Source organism: Canis lupus, chromosome 4 (genome assembly GCF_003254725.2).
Source record: "Canis lupus dingo isolate Sandy chromosome 4, ASM325472v2, whole genome shotgun sequence".
Classification (NCBI taxonomy): Eukaryota; Metazoa; Chordata; class Mammalia; order Carnivora; family Canidae; genus Canis; species Canis lupus.
Window position 1 is genome coordinate 65,913,101 of NC_064246.1, and position 17,146 is coordinate 65,930,246.

A 17,146-nucleotide genomic window follows, 5' to 3' on the forward strand; every position below is an offset into this window, starting at 1 on the left:
AGCATATTATTGACTAAAAGAAAGAAAGTTTATGGCCAAAGTAACCAAGAGTTTTCAGTGCTACTTAAAATTGTATTAGCATCATCAATATCCATCTTCTTTTAGAAATGACTCATTGGGATGAGAGATGCAGAGCCTTGACTGTGATGAGTTGGTACTTGGCTAGTTGGTTGGTTGGTTGGTTGGTATTTTTATCTTTGTATAAAGACAACAACTTATGTTGAGGACATAATCTACTTACATATTAGGCTGGTACTAAAGTACATTTTCAGTACACCGTTCCTGTATTGTACCTTTCACAATCCATTCTTGTATAACCAAAAGATGTATAACTACACTTAGCCTAATCACTGTATGATGTTTTTTTTCCAGTAGCAGATGTAATCACATTTTGAAATTAATTGATGATGTAGCAATATGAAAAAATATATATCTGAAGCTTGCTACCTTCTTCACTTACTGTTTTACTTATTACTCTGATACAGAGGGACACATATTTATCCTAAACTAATTGTGCCTTGCTCATTACATTTATACCAAAATATATGCCAAGTCAGTGTGCACAAATTTTTTCTAATTAGATTTTCATTTTAATCATATTGAGGTCCCAATCAATTCAAAATCTGCTGAAAATCCTAAACAGACACTAGAACCTTATGCCGTTATACCACAAATAGCATAACAAAATTGAGAAATAAATATATCCATAAATGTACTTTTATGGAAGGATTTTCTTCCAGATTTGGACTTGCCTTGTTCTTCACTCCATTTTTCTGTGTGCTGGAGTCTTGTGGCTGCACCTCAGTCCCTGTGGGTTGGCTCTCTCTACTTCTTAAATTCCCTCACTACCTGCCTTGCTAATATGTCAAAATGTATGATCTATCATGTGTGAAATCATAAGACCCTGGCAATGGTCAGTTACTGTTGCCTGAATCACCTCTGGCAGCTAGTGAGGAGGCTGATCTCCTGAGCAGCCTTCAATACCACCCACCCTCCCCTTGTCCTTTCATCAGCTGCCCCCAAAACCTGTCCCGGATTCTTGACCTGTTACGGTTCTTCTGTGCTACTTGCCAGGCCTAGCAACCCACCAGGCCTCTTCATGAATCCCAGTATGGACAAAAGTCTATTCAATCTGCTTTGTCATAGAAAACAGCATGGGAGGAGTTGTTTTGTTTTGTTGGTCTTCTAAGAACAGGTTTTTATTTTCAGAATGCTCTCCTTTTCTCCCAAAACAAAGCGAGTTGTGTTTAATAAAGAAGAGGGAAGAGGAAGAGGAAAAGGAGGAATTGGGGAAGCAGAAATTAAAAGAAAGTTATGTTAAAGGCTGTTTGTCATTGGAGGTGAACTTACAGAATATTCTCTGAAAAAGATGAATTAAAACTTCTAGTTTGCATATTTAGTGAATGATCCTGCCCTCCTTGAGGAGGCAAACGGGAAATGAGATATCATAATTTTTCCCTAGCAATTCAAGGAGCTTGCATTGTTTACTCGTGATTTATTGATGAAAAGATCAATAGCACTTTCTCTGTTTCCAGCTATTATTTCAACTAATAACAGTGTAACCTTGCTTGGATTCAGTGCTCCAGACACAAAAGAAAATGCAATTCATCAGTCTACTTTTCATTGACATTGTGTCCCAGACTGGTCCTTTTGTGGACAGATTGCAGAGTAAGTAAGATACAGAATTGGTTCCCACTATTCTTTTTCCTGGAATTTACTTTATACCTCACATGAAAATATTCAATCTCATGCATTTACCAAAATATAATCACATAATTCAAATTAGGAAAACTACTATTTTCATATAACATTTACCATTTAGTTATAAAACTTTTCAGATAATTTTGAAATTGGTCATTAATAAATATCAATTTTTAAAGTATCAAATCAATTATATCTAGTATTATTTCTCCAAATCATATAGCAATATAAGCTACAATAAGAATATCAATTTCCATTACCTAATCTAGATAACTACACCTAGCTTCATTTGAGAAAAATTTTGTTCTAAAGTTTGTTTATAGGCTCTATTTCCCTAAGGATTGAACTGTCTTGGCTAACACATAGAGTCATAGAGAAATGCAACATGTCTGTGTCAGAAATAGCTAAAGCTGTGCAAAAGCTAATGAAAGATCAGGCATTGTTTAACTGTCCAATCATAGAGGAATTATGGGGTGAATTATGGGGCATCAGCCCAACGAAATATTTTGCAGATCTTTAAAGAATTATGTTTGTGAGAAATTTATAATAATAGAGGAAAAATGTGATGTGTGCTGATTAAAAAAACAGTTAAATATTGTTTATTCACAATTGAAAATTTCTAGGGTAGGTATAGATAAAACCCCAGAAGGAGATTATTGAAAGCTAAAAGACATTGCCTAAAAATGGTAAAATTTAGAGTGTTTTTTTCCTCCTATTTTTCCTTTTTTGTATTTACTTTTTTAAATTTTCTGTTATAAAAAAGTAAAATATGTTTGAAAGATGAGAACCTATACAGCTCTTCTTCCTTTCAGCCAGATCTCTCAAGAGGGCTTTCCTATTTTATAACAATGGCATTCTCTAACATACAAAAAAAGGCAAAACTTGGAAGTCATATGACTTTTTATATAAATCCAACATAGAGTGCTCAGTGGGTAGCATGAAGAGTGTTATTTTGAAATCATGTTGTTTATTTTAAATTATGTTGCTGTTTTTAAAGGGCCAAACCACCAAATGAAAATAAAGAAATGTCCCAGAAAAAAAGCCATTACTAATATTGCTACATGGGAAAATAGCAGATTTTGCTCTGCAAAGACTAGACAAGTGATTTATATGTTTAATGAATTTACACAGGGAACAAGTTATTTATAGAACTATAGTTTAGCTGAATATGCTAAATTTTACTTCTATTAAAATTATTGTAACATAGTTATCATTTTCATTTTTTAAATTTATTATCCCTTTAATAATAATCACTTTTTGAGAAACTACCCTTCAGAATATATCTTATAATCTTCTTCCATGTAAAACATACGACACCTAATATCATGTGAGCTCTTAATTTGATCATATGAGAAATAATACAGTGTAATTACCTGCCATTTTCAATCTAAGTCATTTCCAAATATTCATGACCATAACTTACAATTTAAAAACAACAACAATTTAAAAAGGACTGACAAACCATATATCAGTTCTTAATAGAATATAAGGATAACAAAGAATAGAGTGAATTTTCCAAATAGTTTACACAGCTGGTGGCCCATCCCCAAAGTACTAGACAGATTAAATGCAAATCATTGTTATTTGGTACAACAAAACCGAAGTAGCTCTTTCAAAATAAAGCAAATCTCCCATGAACTGAATGTGAAACATCTTGGCCTCTATCTATGATAGAGATTACCATGAAAAGAGAATGTAATATATAGCACATTCTTGTTCAAGGACCTAGAGTTCATACTTGTTTATGTATATATTTGTTTGATTTATTTAAAGTAATAGACTTAAAACAAGAGGTGTACTGTCAAATACATACTACGTGGCCTAAGACAATTCATGTGTTGATATCCTGGATAATAATTGAAAGCAAAATATGATTTATCATAACCATGTTTGGAAAGACTTCTAATTTGTACCTAATTTAATTTCCCATAATGCGCTGACATCTCATTTTCTAATCAAAGGTTCAATTATCTTCGTCCATGTTCTACAACTTTTGAAGTCAAAAGCAGTCTCAGAAATATATAGATACTTGTTCAGAGAAACACTGATGCACTCTAAGGGAAACAGTTTAGAGTGTACATTGGGGTGGAGGTGGGAGTGAGAGCAACAGGAAGAAAAGTAGGAGAAAAAAATAGATATCTAGATGGATTTAAACTACATGGAAAAATATGCATACACAAATAAAAGACCACAGGAAATATTCCAAAAATCCTTGAAAAATCTCTTAGCATTATCTGGGGGTGAAGTAATCAACTAAATTCTATATGGTTAGCTTGCTTTCTTTGATGGTTAAGAGTTTAAAGTCTAGTGATCTTCATTTTGAACATGAACATTCCTCCTTTAGGGTGTAGAAATTGAAGGAGACTGAGCATTTAGACTTCTGACTACAAGATGCCTTCCAGAAGTGATTTTACTACATGCACATCTTCTCTACATACATTCATTTTCAGATGATTTGCCTCTTACCTTCAAAGAGGAATACAGAAAATAAAATCACTTTTGAAATAGTTTTATTGAACTTGTATGATAACACATATAGAGCTAAATCTAAATATCCTACTAACTGGCTTATATTAGGAATTCCAAAATGTGAATTTTTTGTTCCTCAGGACAAATCAGATGCCTTTAAAATGAGAAATTAAGATGCTGAATAAAGAAAAGTTAGAAGTAGTGAAGTAACAATAAATCCAATGTTATGGTTGGCTATGTAGTAAAATGAAGTTACTCCCACTCCCCTAGAGAGTTGGCAGTCAATTGAAAGATTACCTGAGGTCATTTTTATCACCAGGCAAATTTGGCAAATGCTATATTAAAGGAAATTGGATCCCAAGTCTGAAGCTCAGAGGAGTCTTCTTCCTAAAGGTGAAAGGCAAAAATGAGAGATCTCTTTCACTCCATAGCCCCTAATATTTTACTACACCAAACAGAACCCCATTACTGCCCACCTCCAACTCCTTCCAGTGCCAAAATCATCTAACTAAATTCAGTTAAGGATACCACACAGAATAGTAGTGGTTATTTACATTATAATGAAATGATGCCCTTGTCTGTGGAATTACAATTTGCAATTCTATCTCCATTTTCATTATAGTGACTTTTCTTAGACTAAATGGAAACTGTCTTGCCTCTGAAAATGCAGTTAATAAGCTATACTATTTGAATTTTAGGATGCCTTTGAAAAAGTATGCAGGCAATAGAGAACATATTTAAATTTGATATTGCTTTTAAAAAGCAAAAAAACCAGAAAAATTTTTGCCCTAATGTGCAATTGGACCCTTCAACATGAATCACAACAAAGAAATAATTTCCTCTTTTTCTCAAAGCTAAGTTGCTCTGAAGCCATGCTTCTGAGTCTTAGCTTAAGGCTTTTAAAAGACTTGGAAAAGATGTCATTACATAGATCCATTTTAAATATCATAAGACTTTATGGCTTATTCACTATAGTTACTCACAGGTTCCTAATCAACAGTCTAAAGGCCAATGGAGTTCACTAATCCCCCATGACAATTTTAAACAGATTGCAGATTTCAGTACTCAGTAGAAATTTAATGATATACCTTGAAAAGATCAGGAAGTGTTTCTTTTGGGGTCTCTAATCTGACCAACATAAAGCATAAAGAAACTTCCCACTTACTTTTTTATATTCACTCAGGCAGTGAGGAAAGTATATGGACAACTTCCATCTTCTGGCTTTATCTCAGCTGGACAATCTTACCTCACAGCAATTTCTTTTTAGCCTATCCTGTTCCAGACATGCTGTTCCTTTTTGTTTCTGAATCCTTCTTACCCTTAAGATTCCAACCCCAGTGATATATCCATGGAGAGGACTTCTCTGATAACTATAAAATACCCACTTCTGTTTATTTTCTATCATAGCACACATTTTTCTCCCATAGGACAGAGGATTTGTCTGTCTTGTGTACATCTAAATACCCAGAACATTTAACAGTCCCTGGATCACCGAAGATGCTAATAGAAAGTGAATGAATGGATAAATGAGTGAATTAGTAAATCTATCCTATATCCAGCATTCACCTAGACGTTAGAGATACAAAGTTGAATCAAACATGGTAAACTCGTGGAACTTACTGTACCAAAAGAATGCTAGACAAATTTAAAACCCAATGTTTATGCTTTAGAAAGATCACTGTGGATGGATAAAGTACAAAAAAATTGATCGGAAAAAAAGCCAGACTGGAGGTGGGCTGAATATTTTGGAGACTATTGCAGTAAAATAAACAAAATATTAAGAGGCCCTGAAGCAAGGCAGTGATATAGGGAAAGAAAGAAGGACTGATCCTAAAGACGTTAATGAGAGTGAATTAATTATTTGTAAGATATAAAGAAGTTGGAGTTTTGATTTAGATTATAGTCTTAGGTAGCTACATAAAGATGACATTGACTGAAATAAGGATACGGTAAAAGGCCATGTTGTGAAAACATAAAAAGAGGGAAGATATTATGTGTTAAGATTCTAATATATTGTGTTTTGAGCTCTGCAGTATGTGTGTTTTTTCCACACCATCAAGCAATTAATTCAATTCTCCATGGACACTGACAAAGAGTCCCACAGATTTAACTCCATTCTGACACTGTGGATCTGGAGTTAGCCATCCAATCCCACAGGTTAAGGACTCACGCTCAGAAGGCTGCCCTCCCCCCACCCACTTCAGACATCAATTCCCATGTACAGATTGTCAACTAGTTCTCTGACCAACAGGCTGTACGTTGGAGGTTGCAACTGTTGCCAGGTAAACTGGGGAAGCCTCATCTAACCCATCAAAAAGATATCACTGGAGGCTTTTGGTCTCATCCTCACAAGAAAGAATTCAAGGACATACACAGCATAGCGAGGAAGCAATGCAAGCAAGAAAGTTTATTAAAGGGAGAGTACACTTCCAAGATGTGAGAGCAGGTGAGTTCAAGGGAGAAGTGTACCCCCTGGGGTTTCCATTTCTATCTTTTATTGACAGCTGTTAATAAAGTGGATGCAATATTCATTACTTGAGGAGGGGAGTTTTTGGAAGAAGGATAGTCTCTTCAGGAATGGGGGTTATACATTTTTTTTCATTATTTGGTCAGAGGTTTCCCACCATGGCACTCTTAGAGAGGAGATTTTAGCATGATAATACAGTATAATGAAGGAATAATGTGAACTTTGGTCTACTTTGTCAGCTATCTTGGGCCTGCCAGGTTCAATCCAGTTTCTGGTGGTTTTGTTTTGGAGTGCTGCCAGGACAGGCTCTGACTTTCCCATGTTGGCCATGGTTGCCTCTTTGCTGGCCTCCATGCCTCCTGTTTTACAACCTAACTAACTGCCTACTCTAACACAGCAACCCCCACGTGGTGTTCAATTTGTTAGAGCAGCTCACAGAACTTGGAAAAACATTTACTTACTAGACCACTGGTTTATTATAAAGGATACCGATGAACGGTCAGAAGGAAAAGATAAGTCAAGGATGGAGAAAGGGATGTGGAGCTTCCATTTTCTCAAGTTGTAGCATTTTATCCAAATCTCCACATGCTCACCAGCCTGGAAACTCTCTGAAGCCAGTCCGTTGGGTTTTTATGGAGGCTTTGTTTCTCAAGATTACTGATTAAATCATTTGCCATATGTGATTGAACTTAACCTCCAGGGCCCTCCCCTCCCTGAAAGTACAGGTTTGGGGTGGAGACTGAAAGTTCAAACCCTCTAATCAGATGGAGGTTGGTTCCCCTGGCAACCAGCACCCATCATCTGGTAAGCCAGACTGGTTTCCCAAAGTCACCTCATTAACATAACAAAAGACACGCAAGCATTGCTAACAGCGTTTAGGAAACCCCAAGGGTATATATAAACTCTGTGCCAAGAATGAAGACAGACAAAATACTGTTTCTTTTTGTAAACCTTGATAACACAGCTGTCGGTTGGATATAGAAGTTGAGATATTCAAGAAACATTTAGGTATACGTATCTGAGTATTCAGGACAGAGATATGGGTTAGAAATTTAAATTAAGTATCTTTGGTACATAGAGAGCTAGAACTAGAAACCACAGGAAGAAAAATGTATTGATGCAAAAAGCATCAATAGAACAGGAAGGTCAAGGACAAAATCTAAAACTGTACGTGTAAACTGGCACTCAGAAACACATGCAACCTATGCGTGTGGGAGTAGCTATCTTAGCATTCATGAAAGGAGTAAAAAAATCCCATAGCACCTGGCTAATGCAGTTGCACATAACAGCATAATTATAAAGTAGAACAGTCCCCTTGGGAAAGCCATGCACTGAATGGAGTGTTGGAATAAAGCCAGAAACTATCTTCTGAGTAGAACAGTACCAATATATCATAGCCTTTGGTAACTGTTGGCCTTTAAGAAAGTGAAACAAAACAAACCTGACATTTACCCCAAATGTAAAATATTTTCCTTAGGAAAGTCAGAATTGTCAATATAGTTTGGTGGACTAGAAAAATAGAAAATGAGGTGACACAAGTTTTCATTCCGTGTGCTAATGTGTATCTGATCCTCCTCCTCCCAAAGGAGTCTTCTTACTCTATAACACTGTACAACTGAGCTACAAAATTATAAGGGTAACATGTTTACCATGTATGTGCAAATTTAAAAGCCCCATGATTAAACATTATGGTTTTTAATATCCAATAAAGGCTTAGTTTCACACCCATCACCTTGCTGTATTCTAAATCACCACATAAGAGACATGGATAGTCATAATGATGGTTTGAAATGATACCTGGAATAATTTCCTAAATGCAGAATTGTGAGTGAAAGCAAAAAAAATTAAAACTTAATTAAAATTTAAAAGCAGCAGCCTGTTTTACTTTATATAGAACTACTTATTTAATGACATTTTATTTTAGTGAATATAGTTTAGCATAGACTTTTGAACTTCCATACGACTTAGCTTTGCATATTCCCCTTCATTCTTTCATCTGTTCAAATCAAATAACCAAGTCAATTAGTAAACAACTCAGTAGCCCTGAGTTAGGCGGTGGGGTCATAGCAGTGAGCTAGATTGTGTGTCTGCCCATGTATAGCTCATTGTCAAGTTTTATAGCCCAGCTCCTGTGCGATTTCTGTGCTGCTTCACTCCATTATGGTTTACTTTGGCAGATCCTTGCTTTGCTTAGGGCTCTCACCTCTCCTACCTTCTAACAAAAGAGCACTATCCTGACCCAGGATGCTATACCACCTGATCCACCCATCCCTGAGAGTAGGCAAACTCACAAATCCACTGGCCTCTTCTGGTTCTATAACTAGGTCTGCTTAGCATTTGTGTTTTTCCTCATTACTGTTGGCTCCAGAGCAGGAGAAAGTCTTTTCAGGGGAGGTAACATTTGAGCTGGGACTTGGAAAAAAAGTATAGGGAAAAGAGCACGAAGAAAGGCATAGAGGCCCCAGAATTACATGGATAATTTTTCGACATTACCAATGTCCAGGCTCCCAAAAGGAATGGGATATAATAATGACATCATAAATACATTGAGAATCTATTTTGCTAGAATTTATTACAGTGGTAGATAACAATGTCTTCTTTTCTATTGAGCAATATTTGCTTAGAGGCATGCACTATACTTAATAATCTATTATCCCCATTTAATCCACACGGACTCAGTGAAGTGAGGCCTGTAATTAGCACCATTTTATAGAGGAGGAAACTAACATTTAGAGAACTGGAATTTGAATCTTGCTCTTTCTTACCCCAGAGCACTTGCTTTTGCATTAAATTTATTGGGCAAGCCATGACACCTTTTAGCACCCTGGGAATCTAAGTCCTATTTCTCACGTTGCTTCCAGAGGAAAATAGGTTAAAACTCCAAAAAATTAACTTTCAAATGAACTTCTAGAACACAACCTATTAATAACTAAATGGAATTGTCTATATAATTTAAAATTTCCTGTCTCCTTATGCAAGATATTTCCTACAAGTATAGCAAAATTGCTAGATATGTGAAGTCTTAAGGGAGAACATGTGAACTCAATATTTACTAATCCTAACCTTTTTGGAAGATGTAATTAAGCATTGTTTACTTATTGAGCACTGCTTGCTACTTGTTTACTTTTTCTTTTCCAGTAATTCATATTTATCTAAGGCATCTTGTGGTAACAGTAGACTTCTACAAATAAATTTTCCCAAAGAAGGTATTAAATGATAGTTAACACTGCGTGGACTTATTAACCATTCACACCCAAGTTTGAGTTCTGAATTCCTAATAACCTTTTCCTTCAAAGCCTTTGCCACTTAACACTTCATTTACAAACTTTTCTCTACTTGATAATGCATGAATGAGTCTCTCCCATCTAAAAACCATACCACCACCACCACCCCACATACAAAAATCACATTTATAATACTTACGTTAATCAGTCAGAGCTCACTCATCTAATAAATATTGAGATCATCTTATGTGTTAGACATTGTTCGGGTCCAGTGCTCTGTGCAGGATGCAGGATGTAGTTAATACATATGTGCTTCAATAGAATCACAAGTCCTCTTTAAGTTAAGGATTGAGACAATTGTGATTGAGACAATTGTCTCCTAAGGCGCAGAACTTACCAGGTTACAGTACACTGCTTAAAATGTAAGGGACTTCACGTTTCTCCTTTTTCCTGTGGGTACTTTACAGTTACTGATTTCAATACACACTCCAAAACAGTAAATGTTGGGAATGTAGAATTAGAAATTGTGAACCCCCAACTACTTCTAAAAACAAATAATATTGCCAGATATTGTCAAAAGAACTGTGAAGCATAAATCTTCACATTTCAAAGGGAAAAATATGCAAATCCAATATTGTCCCTTAATTTATTATCATTATAATATTTTGTCTGACTATAATTTATATAAGAGCTTTAGTGGGGATCCCTGGGTGGCGCAGCGGTTTGGCGCCTGCCTTTGGCCCAGGGCGCGATCCTGGAGACCTGGGATCGAATCCCACGTCGGGCTCCAGGTGCATGGAGCCTGCTTCTCCCTCTGCCTGTGTCTCTGCCTCTCTCTCTCTCTCTCTATCTCTGTGACTATCATAAATAAATAAAAATTAAAAAAAAAGAGCTTTAGTGAAATTTTAACCATAATTCTTTTATGATGGCTGTTTCTCTAGCACTAGGGATAAGTATTAAATTTTGAGACATGTGTATTAATAAAATCAAAGGGATTCTGGTTTTTCCATTCAAAACATTCATAACTTTGTGAAGTTGTCCATCAGATCAAGATTTTTTATTGCAACAATAAAGGGAAAAAAAGAGTAATTGATTTCTATATTGTTAAATAAGAAAGCTTTTAGTATACCAGAAAATTCTGTTGAAAACATGGCAGAAATATGTTTGGAAGGAAAGAAGACCAAGTCACTGAGAAGCATTATGTCCAAACTGAGAAATAGTATGGCTAACAATTGGGAAACTAGAACAAAACTAGTGAAGGTCAAATACTGTCATTACCATTTACTAGCTCTATGACCACAGCACCACCTTTAAAATGAGAATTCTTGGGATCCCTGGGTGACGCAGCGGTTTGGCGCCTGCCTTTGGTCCAGGGCATGATCCTGGAGACCTGGGATCGAATCCCACGTCGGGCTCCCGGTGCATGGAGCCTGCTTCTCCCTCTGCCTATGTCTCTGCCTCTCTCTCTCTCTCTGTGACTATCATAAATAAATAAAAATTTGAAAAAAAATAAAAAAATTAAAAAAAATAAAATGAGAATTCTTGTTAAGATATCTTGGCCAGTCTCTGGCAAAAACAAGTGCTAAATAGAAACAAATAACTCATCACAAGATAGACTGGCATATTTGACAGCATGCTGAGTCCCTGATACAGTTATCTCATTTAATCTTCTCAACAACACCCAAAGGTAGATTCTATTATTATCTTCATCCTACATATAGCCAGTATTATGTTAAAGGAAGAAAGAGGGAAAAGAGAGACAAAAAGATTAAGCTTCCTTAAAAAAAAAAAAAAAAAGATTTATTTATTTTAGACAAAAGACGGGGAGGAGGCAGGAAGGAGCAGAGGGAGAGGGACAAGCAGACTCCACCTGAGCCCGAAGTGAGCTTCTATTCCAAGACTTTGGGATCATGACCTGAGTTGAAATCAAGAGCCATATACTTAACCAACTGAGCCACACAGGTGTCCCAAAAGATTAAGCTTCTTAAAATGAAAAGATGATAACATGGAGAACTTATGTTACCTGTATTTAAGAATTCTGGATATTATAAAAATATGTTAACTAATTAGCTAGATATTTAGAAGCAACTCTATTTAATTTCTCAATTATCCAGTGCCTAAAATGAGATATATTTATTATCTGAGAATTTTATTGCTTTTTCCCTTTTCCATCCATTTCATGACACCTAGAGTTATTGCCAGGAAAATAAATCTAAGTCAAACTTTAGGTCAATAGCACATATTTAATGAGTAGTTCATACAAGCATGGCACTGTGAGGGTCCCTGTTTGGGAGGGGAGGGATAATTGAACTAAGAAATAATATTGTTAAGGATGTTAGAGAGACTGAGCCAACAAAGTCTGGTGGGGGAAATTAAGGATTCATACCCCATAATTATGAATAATCAAGAGATTTTTAAACAATAATAGTTAAAGCTTAAAAGTAAATGAAAACTTCCATTTAAATAACCATTCCCAGATTAAATACGTTTTTTCAATTATGACTTTTGTGAGCATTTTTTTTCCTCACGATTCCTCTGACCTCCTTAAAATTTGCCTGAAATTTTTGTTTCTTAAAATTGCTCCTTAGGCAAATTTCCTGTGCTACATCTCCAAAGACAAATAGAGGTGAAGAATATGTCTCCTGGTAAAATAATAATTTCACCAGCATTGCTAGGTAATCTCTGCTCACGTTGATTGTATTTAACATTGTGGATTGCCTTGGCTCATTCATGCATTTGACCGATTTAGCAATATAATTGTAAAAGAGAATTAGTATATTTGTATAGTGCACACATGATTCTTTTGCTATTCAGATGGACCCCATTTAGTATATTTCCAAAGTTGGAAGCCATTTTTCAGTCCAGGACCAAAAGTTCTCATTTCAGAATTTCCCAAGATACATTGTTCTAAAAACTTATTGAAAATTCTTTATTTTTGTTTTTTGATATTCCATTTAGCAGCAAAATGTGTTTTGTAATTTTAAGTAGCTAGGTATAGGGAGCTTATTAATTATGGTTCCATTTTATTTGTATAAACTGGAAAGTGTTAATTTATTCCTAGAATCCTCCCTCAGTAAGGAAGATATAATGGGCTGCCATAATTTCTTTTTGTAACAGGAGGAAAAATGTTAGTGAGTGAATGTTCACAGCCTCCTTCACTTCCCTACCCTTGCTTGGTGTCTGAGCTCTTTATTATATTGGTCTTTATGTCAGCAGGATTATAGTCAGGTCTAGACATAGTAAAAAACAAAAACAGGAAAACATTACTTATATATGACAGTTAAAATCCATTCTTTGGAGAAAATGATGAATTTGGAAAAGAAGCAGTTTTGAAAAAGAAACACAGAAGACAAAAAGTGGTTTGAATATTCAAGGACAGTTTGGGGGGAGAGAGAGAGAATGAAAGAGGAAGTTTGGGATAAAAGCAAATAAATGAAGAGCATGTGACAGCAACTTTACTGTGATGAGTGACTATTTGCATGTAGCAGGTTTTTAGGATATTTTGCAGGGCTTCATGTGATAATCACTTTTGGCATTTTTCAAGAATACATACAAAAATAATTGAAATTGATTTTCAATTTTTAGATTAAATTCCTCAAGCATGCCATCCCCTGTGGGACATCATCCTGTTGAAATGGACCGTGTGGTAGCTCAGCTTTATTCAGGTTACCCACTATGATACATACCATTATTGTAATTATGTCTTTAGTGGCCTGTCTCTCTTATTAACTATTACCCCAAGAAGACAGGAATTCTGTCTTAATCATTTTTGTAACCCTACCATCTATAGCAATATCTGGTAAGTACTAGGTGTTCAATGAACATTAATTAATCAATAAGAGGCTGGAAGTTTTGTGCCAACTTTAGGCACTAAACATGGAGAAAAAATGTCTTAAAATAGAAAAGTTCTTCAAGGGGTGCCTGGGTTGCTCAGTTGGTTAAAGTGTCTGCCTTCTGCTCAGGTCAATATAGTTGCAACTCTGAAGTTTGTAAGTCAAATTTTATTGTAAGATAAATTATATTTTAATTGCCACCATCAAGAATTTTAATTAAGGAAATTCATTCATTCATTAGCCAGATATTTATGGAGCATTACTATGTACCAGGCACTGCTCAATGCACTAGAGATTGAAAAAGGGACAGTTACAATTCATACACTAAAAAGCCTATGAACAATAAGATACAATACAATGACAATATAATGGAAATGCACATGGGGTAAATGAAAGAGCCTCAGTTTGTGGAAGAGCCAGGGAAGTCTTCACGGATAAAGACAAATCTGAAGCTATTCCATGAACCAATTCTCTATGCAGGTGAAAACAAACAAAGAAATATAAAGACAAGGAGCTGAGGGCCATCTTGGTGTATTTTGTGAAACACAACTTTTCCAGTATTGTGAACCCTTAGGAAATGAAAAATGAGGGGACTTGAGGCTAGAAGGAAAACCAGAGACGTGGATTAGAGAGTGACTCTGCAGGCAGGGGGAATTAGAGAACCCATGGAACTGTCCAGGGAAGGAGTGATGAGGATCTGACACAGGTCAGAATTGGTAGGGGAAGAAATGAATGATGAATAGGAAATGCCTTTAGGAATTTGCAAGACTTGGTATCTGATAGTCTGGGGAGAGGAATAAATGTAAAAAAAATGACTCCAAGCTTTCCAAATGTGAGACTGTGTAAACAACAATGCCAAGGCCGGGATTTGAGAATACTGAAAAGGACAGGAAGCTAATGAGTCCAGTTCAGGAGATATTGAATTTGAGCGTATTTGGGAATCCAGATGGTGATGTCTAGAAATGTGCTCAGGAGCAAACTTATGGCTGAACAAAGAGATTTGAGGGTTTTTAGGGTCCAAATGGCCATTGAAGATAAGAGAACACCACAGGTGTTTTGAATATCCTAGCAAAGCTGTTACCTCCAATTTGTCTACAGTCTAAATCTAGATTTTCACATATGAAAGTTTGTTGAAAACAGTGGTTCACAGACTTTTGTTTTCTGCTGCAAAACATTCAGGAAATGTGAAGCACTCTTTTTAAATTTAATTTTATTTATTTTAGAGAGAGCATAAGCATAACAGTGAAGGAAGAGGGAGAAGCAGGCTCTCTGCTGAGCAGGACCAATGTGGAACTTGATCCCCAGACCCTGGGATCATGACCCTAAAGGAAGATGCTAAACCAACTGAACCAACCAGGCACCCCAGTGTGAAACACTCTTAAGAGTACTGGAAGCTTACTACAGCAGGATTTTCCCAAACAAAAGCCCTAGAAGAAATGGTGAAGTATACTCTGAATAGAAATGAAAGACTATGAAGAGTAAGGAAACTAGGAAGCACAAAAACAGAAGAAAAAAATATGTCTGTAAAAATCAGTCAAGGGACTCACAAAATAAAAGAATATAAAGTATGACACTATATACCTAAAACATGGAGAGGAAAGGAGTAAAGAATGGGTTCAAATTTAAGCGACTGTCAACTTAATATAGACTGCTATACAAAGAAGATGTTATACACAAACTGAAGGGTAATTACAAATAAAAAAACAGTAATAAATACGCAAAAAAGGAGAGAGTGAGATGGGAACCCAAGTATACCACTAAAGAAACCCAACTTATCATGAGAGAAGAGAGCAAAGAAAGGAGTGAACAGAAAAGAACTATAAAACAACCACAAGACAATACGATTGCAATAAAGACAAACCTATCAACAATAACTTTGATGTAAATGGACTAAATCAAAAGGCACAGGGTGACAGTATGGATTAAAAACAAAATCCATCTATATATACTGCTTACAAGATCCACATGTCAGAACTAAAGACACATGCAGATTGAAAGGGATGGATAAGCATTTATCATGCAAATGGATATAAAACAAAACTGTAAAAAGAGAAAAAAGAAGGACACTATATAATCATTCAGGGAACAATCCAACAAGAAGATATAACAGTTGTAAATATTTATTCACCAAACACAGGAGCACACAAATACTTAAAGCAGTTAATATCAAATATAAAGGAAATAAATGATAGTAAAACAATAATAGTAGGGGACTTTAACACCCTACTTACAACAAGGGATAGATCTTCCCAACAGAAAGTCAACATGGAAACAGTGGCTTTAAATGACACATTGGACAGATATATTCAGAAAACTCCATCATATAATAGCAGAACACACATTCATTTCAAGTGTATATGGAACATTTTCCAGAATAGATTATATTTGAGGACACAAAACAAGTCTAACAAATCCAAAAAGATCAGAGTCATTCCATGCATCTTTTCTGACAACAACTCTATAAAGCTAGAAATCAACCACACACAGACACACACACACACACACACACACACACACACACACACACACAAACTGGAAAGAGCATAAATACATGGAAGTTAAATAATATGCTACTAAACAATGAATGAGCCAACCAAGAAAACAATGAGTAAATAAAAAATTACATGGAGATATGGGGTACCTGGCTGGCTCAATAGCTTGACATGGGGCTCCATCCCAGGACCCTGGGATCATGACCTAAGCCAAAGGCAGACACTGAGCCACCCAGGGACCCAAGCCTCTTTTTAAAAAGAAAAATGTTTGGAGACAAATGAAAATAAAAACACAATGATGCAAAATCTTTGGGATGCAGCAAAAGTAGTTCAGAGGAGGAAGTTCATAGCAACACAGGCCTATCTCAAGAACAAGAAAAATAGCAAATAAATAATCTTACACCTAAAAGAAATATAAAAAGAAAAAAAAAACAAAGCCATTGGAAGAAAGGAAATAATAAAGATTAAAGCAGAAATAAGATAGAAATTAGGGGTGCCTGAGTGGCTCAGTTAGTTAAGCACATGCCTTCAGCTCAGGTATGATCTCAGAGTCCTGGGATCGAGCTCTGCATCAGGCTCCCTGCTCAGGAGGGACTCTGCTTCTCCCTCTCCCTCTGCCCCTCCCCTGGCTTGTGTGCTCTCTCATGCTCTCTCTTTCTCTCTTGCTCTCTCTCTCAAGTAAATAAAAAGTAAATAAAATCTTAAAAAAAAAAAAAGAAGATAGAAGCTAAAAAAACAATAGAGCATTTCAGTGAAACCAGGAGCTGGTTCTTTAAAAGGATCAAAAAAATTGATAAACCTTAAGGCAGACTCATCAAAAAAAAAAAAAAAAAAAAAAAGCAGGACTCAAACAGAAACAGAAATGAAAGAGGAGAAATAACAACTGATACCACAGAAATGCAAAGGATTGTAAGAAAATATAAAAAATTATATGCCAATAAATTGGACATCCTAGGAAAA

At 35.8% G+C, this 17,146-nt stretch overlaps 1 long non-coding RNA gene across 2 annotated transcripts in view; it reads right to left on the minus strand.

The window, feature by feature from the left end:
- Nucleotides 1-13,311, minus strand: part of LOC112651607 (uncharacterized) — a 41,466-nt gene extending 28,155 nt beyond the window's left edge. The window contains exons 1-2 of one of the 2 annotated variants that reach the window (XR_007410357.1): nucleotides 11,140-13,311; nucleotides 4,468-4,557 (exon numbers count right to left, since the gene is read on the minus strand). This is a non-coding gene — a long non-coding RNA (uncharacterized LOC112651607). Of the gene's footprint in view, nucleotides 1-4,467; nucleotides 4,558-5,335; nucleotides 11,114-11,139 lie in introns of those variants that run through there. The other variant, XR_007410356.1, reaches the window with a different exon arrangement.
- Nucleotides 13,312-17,146: the final 3,835 nt, after the last annotated feature.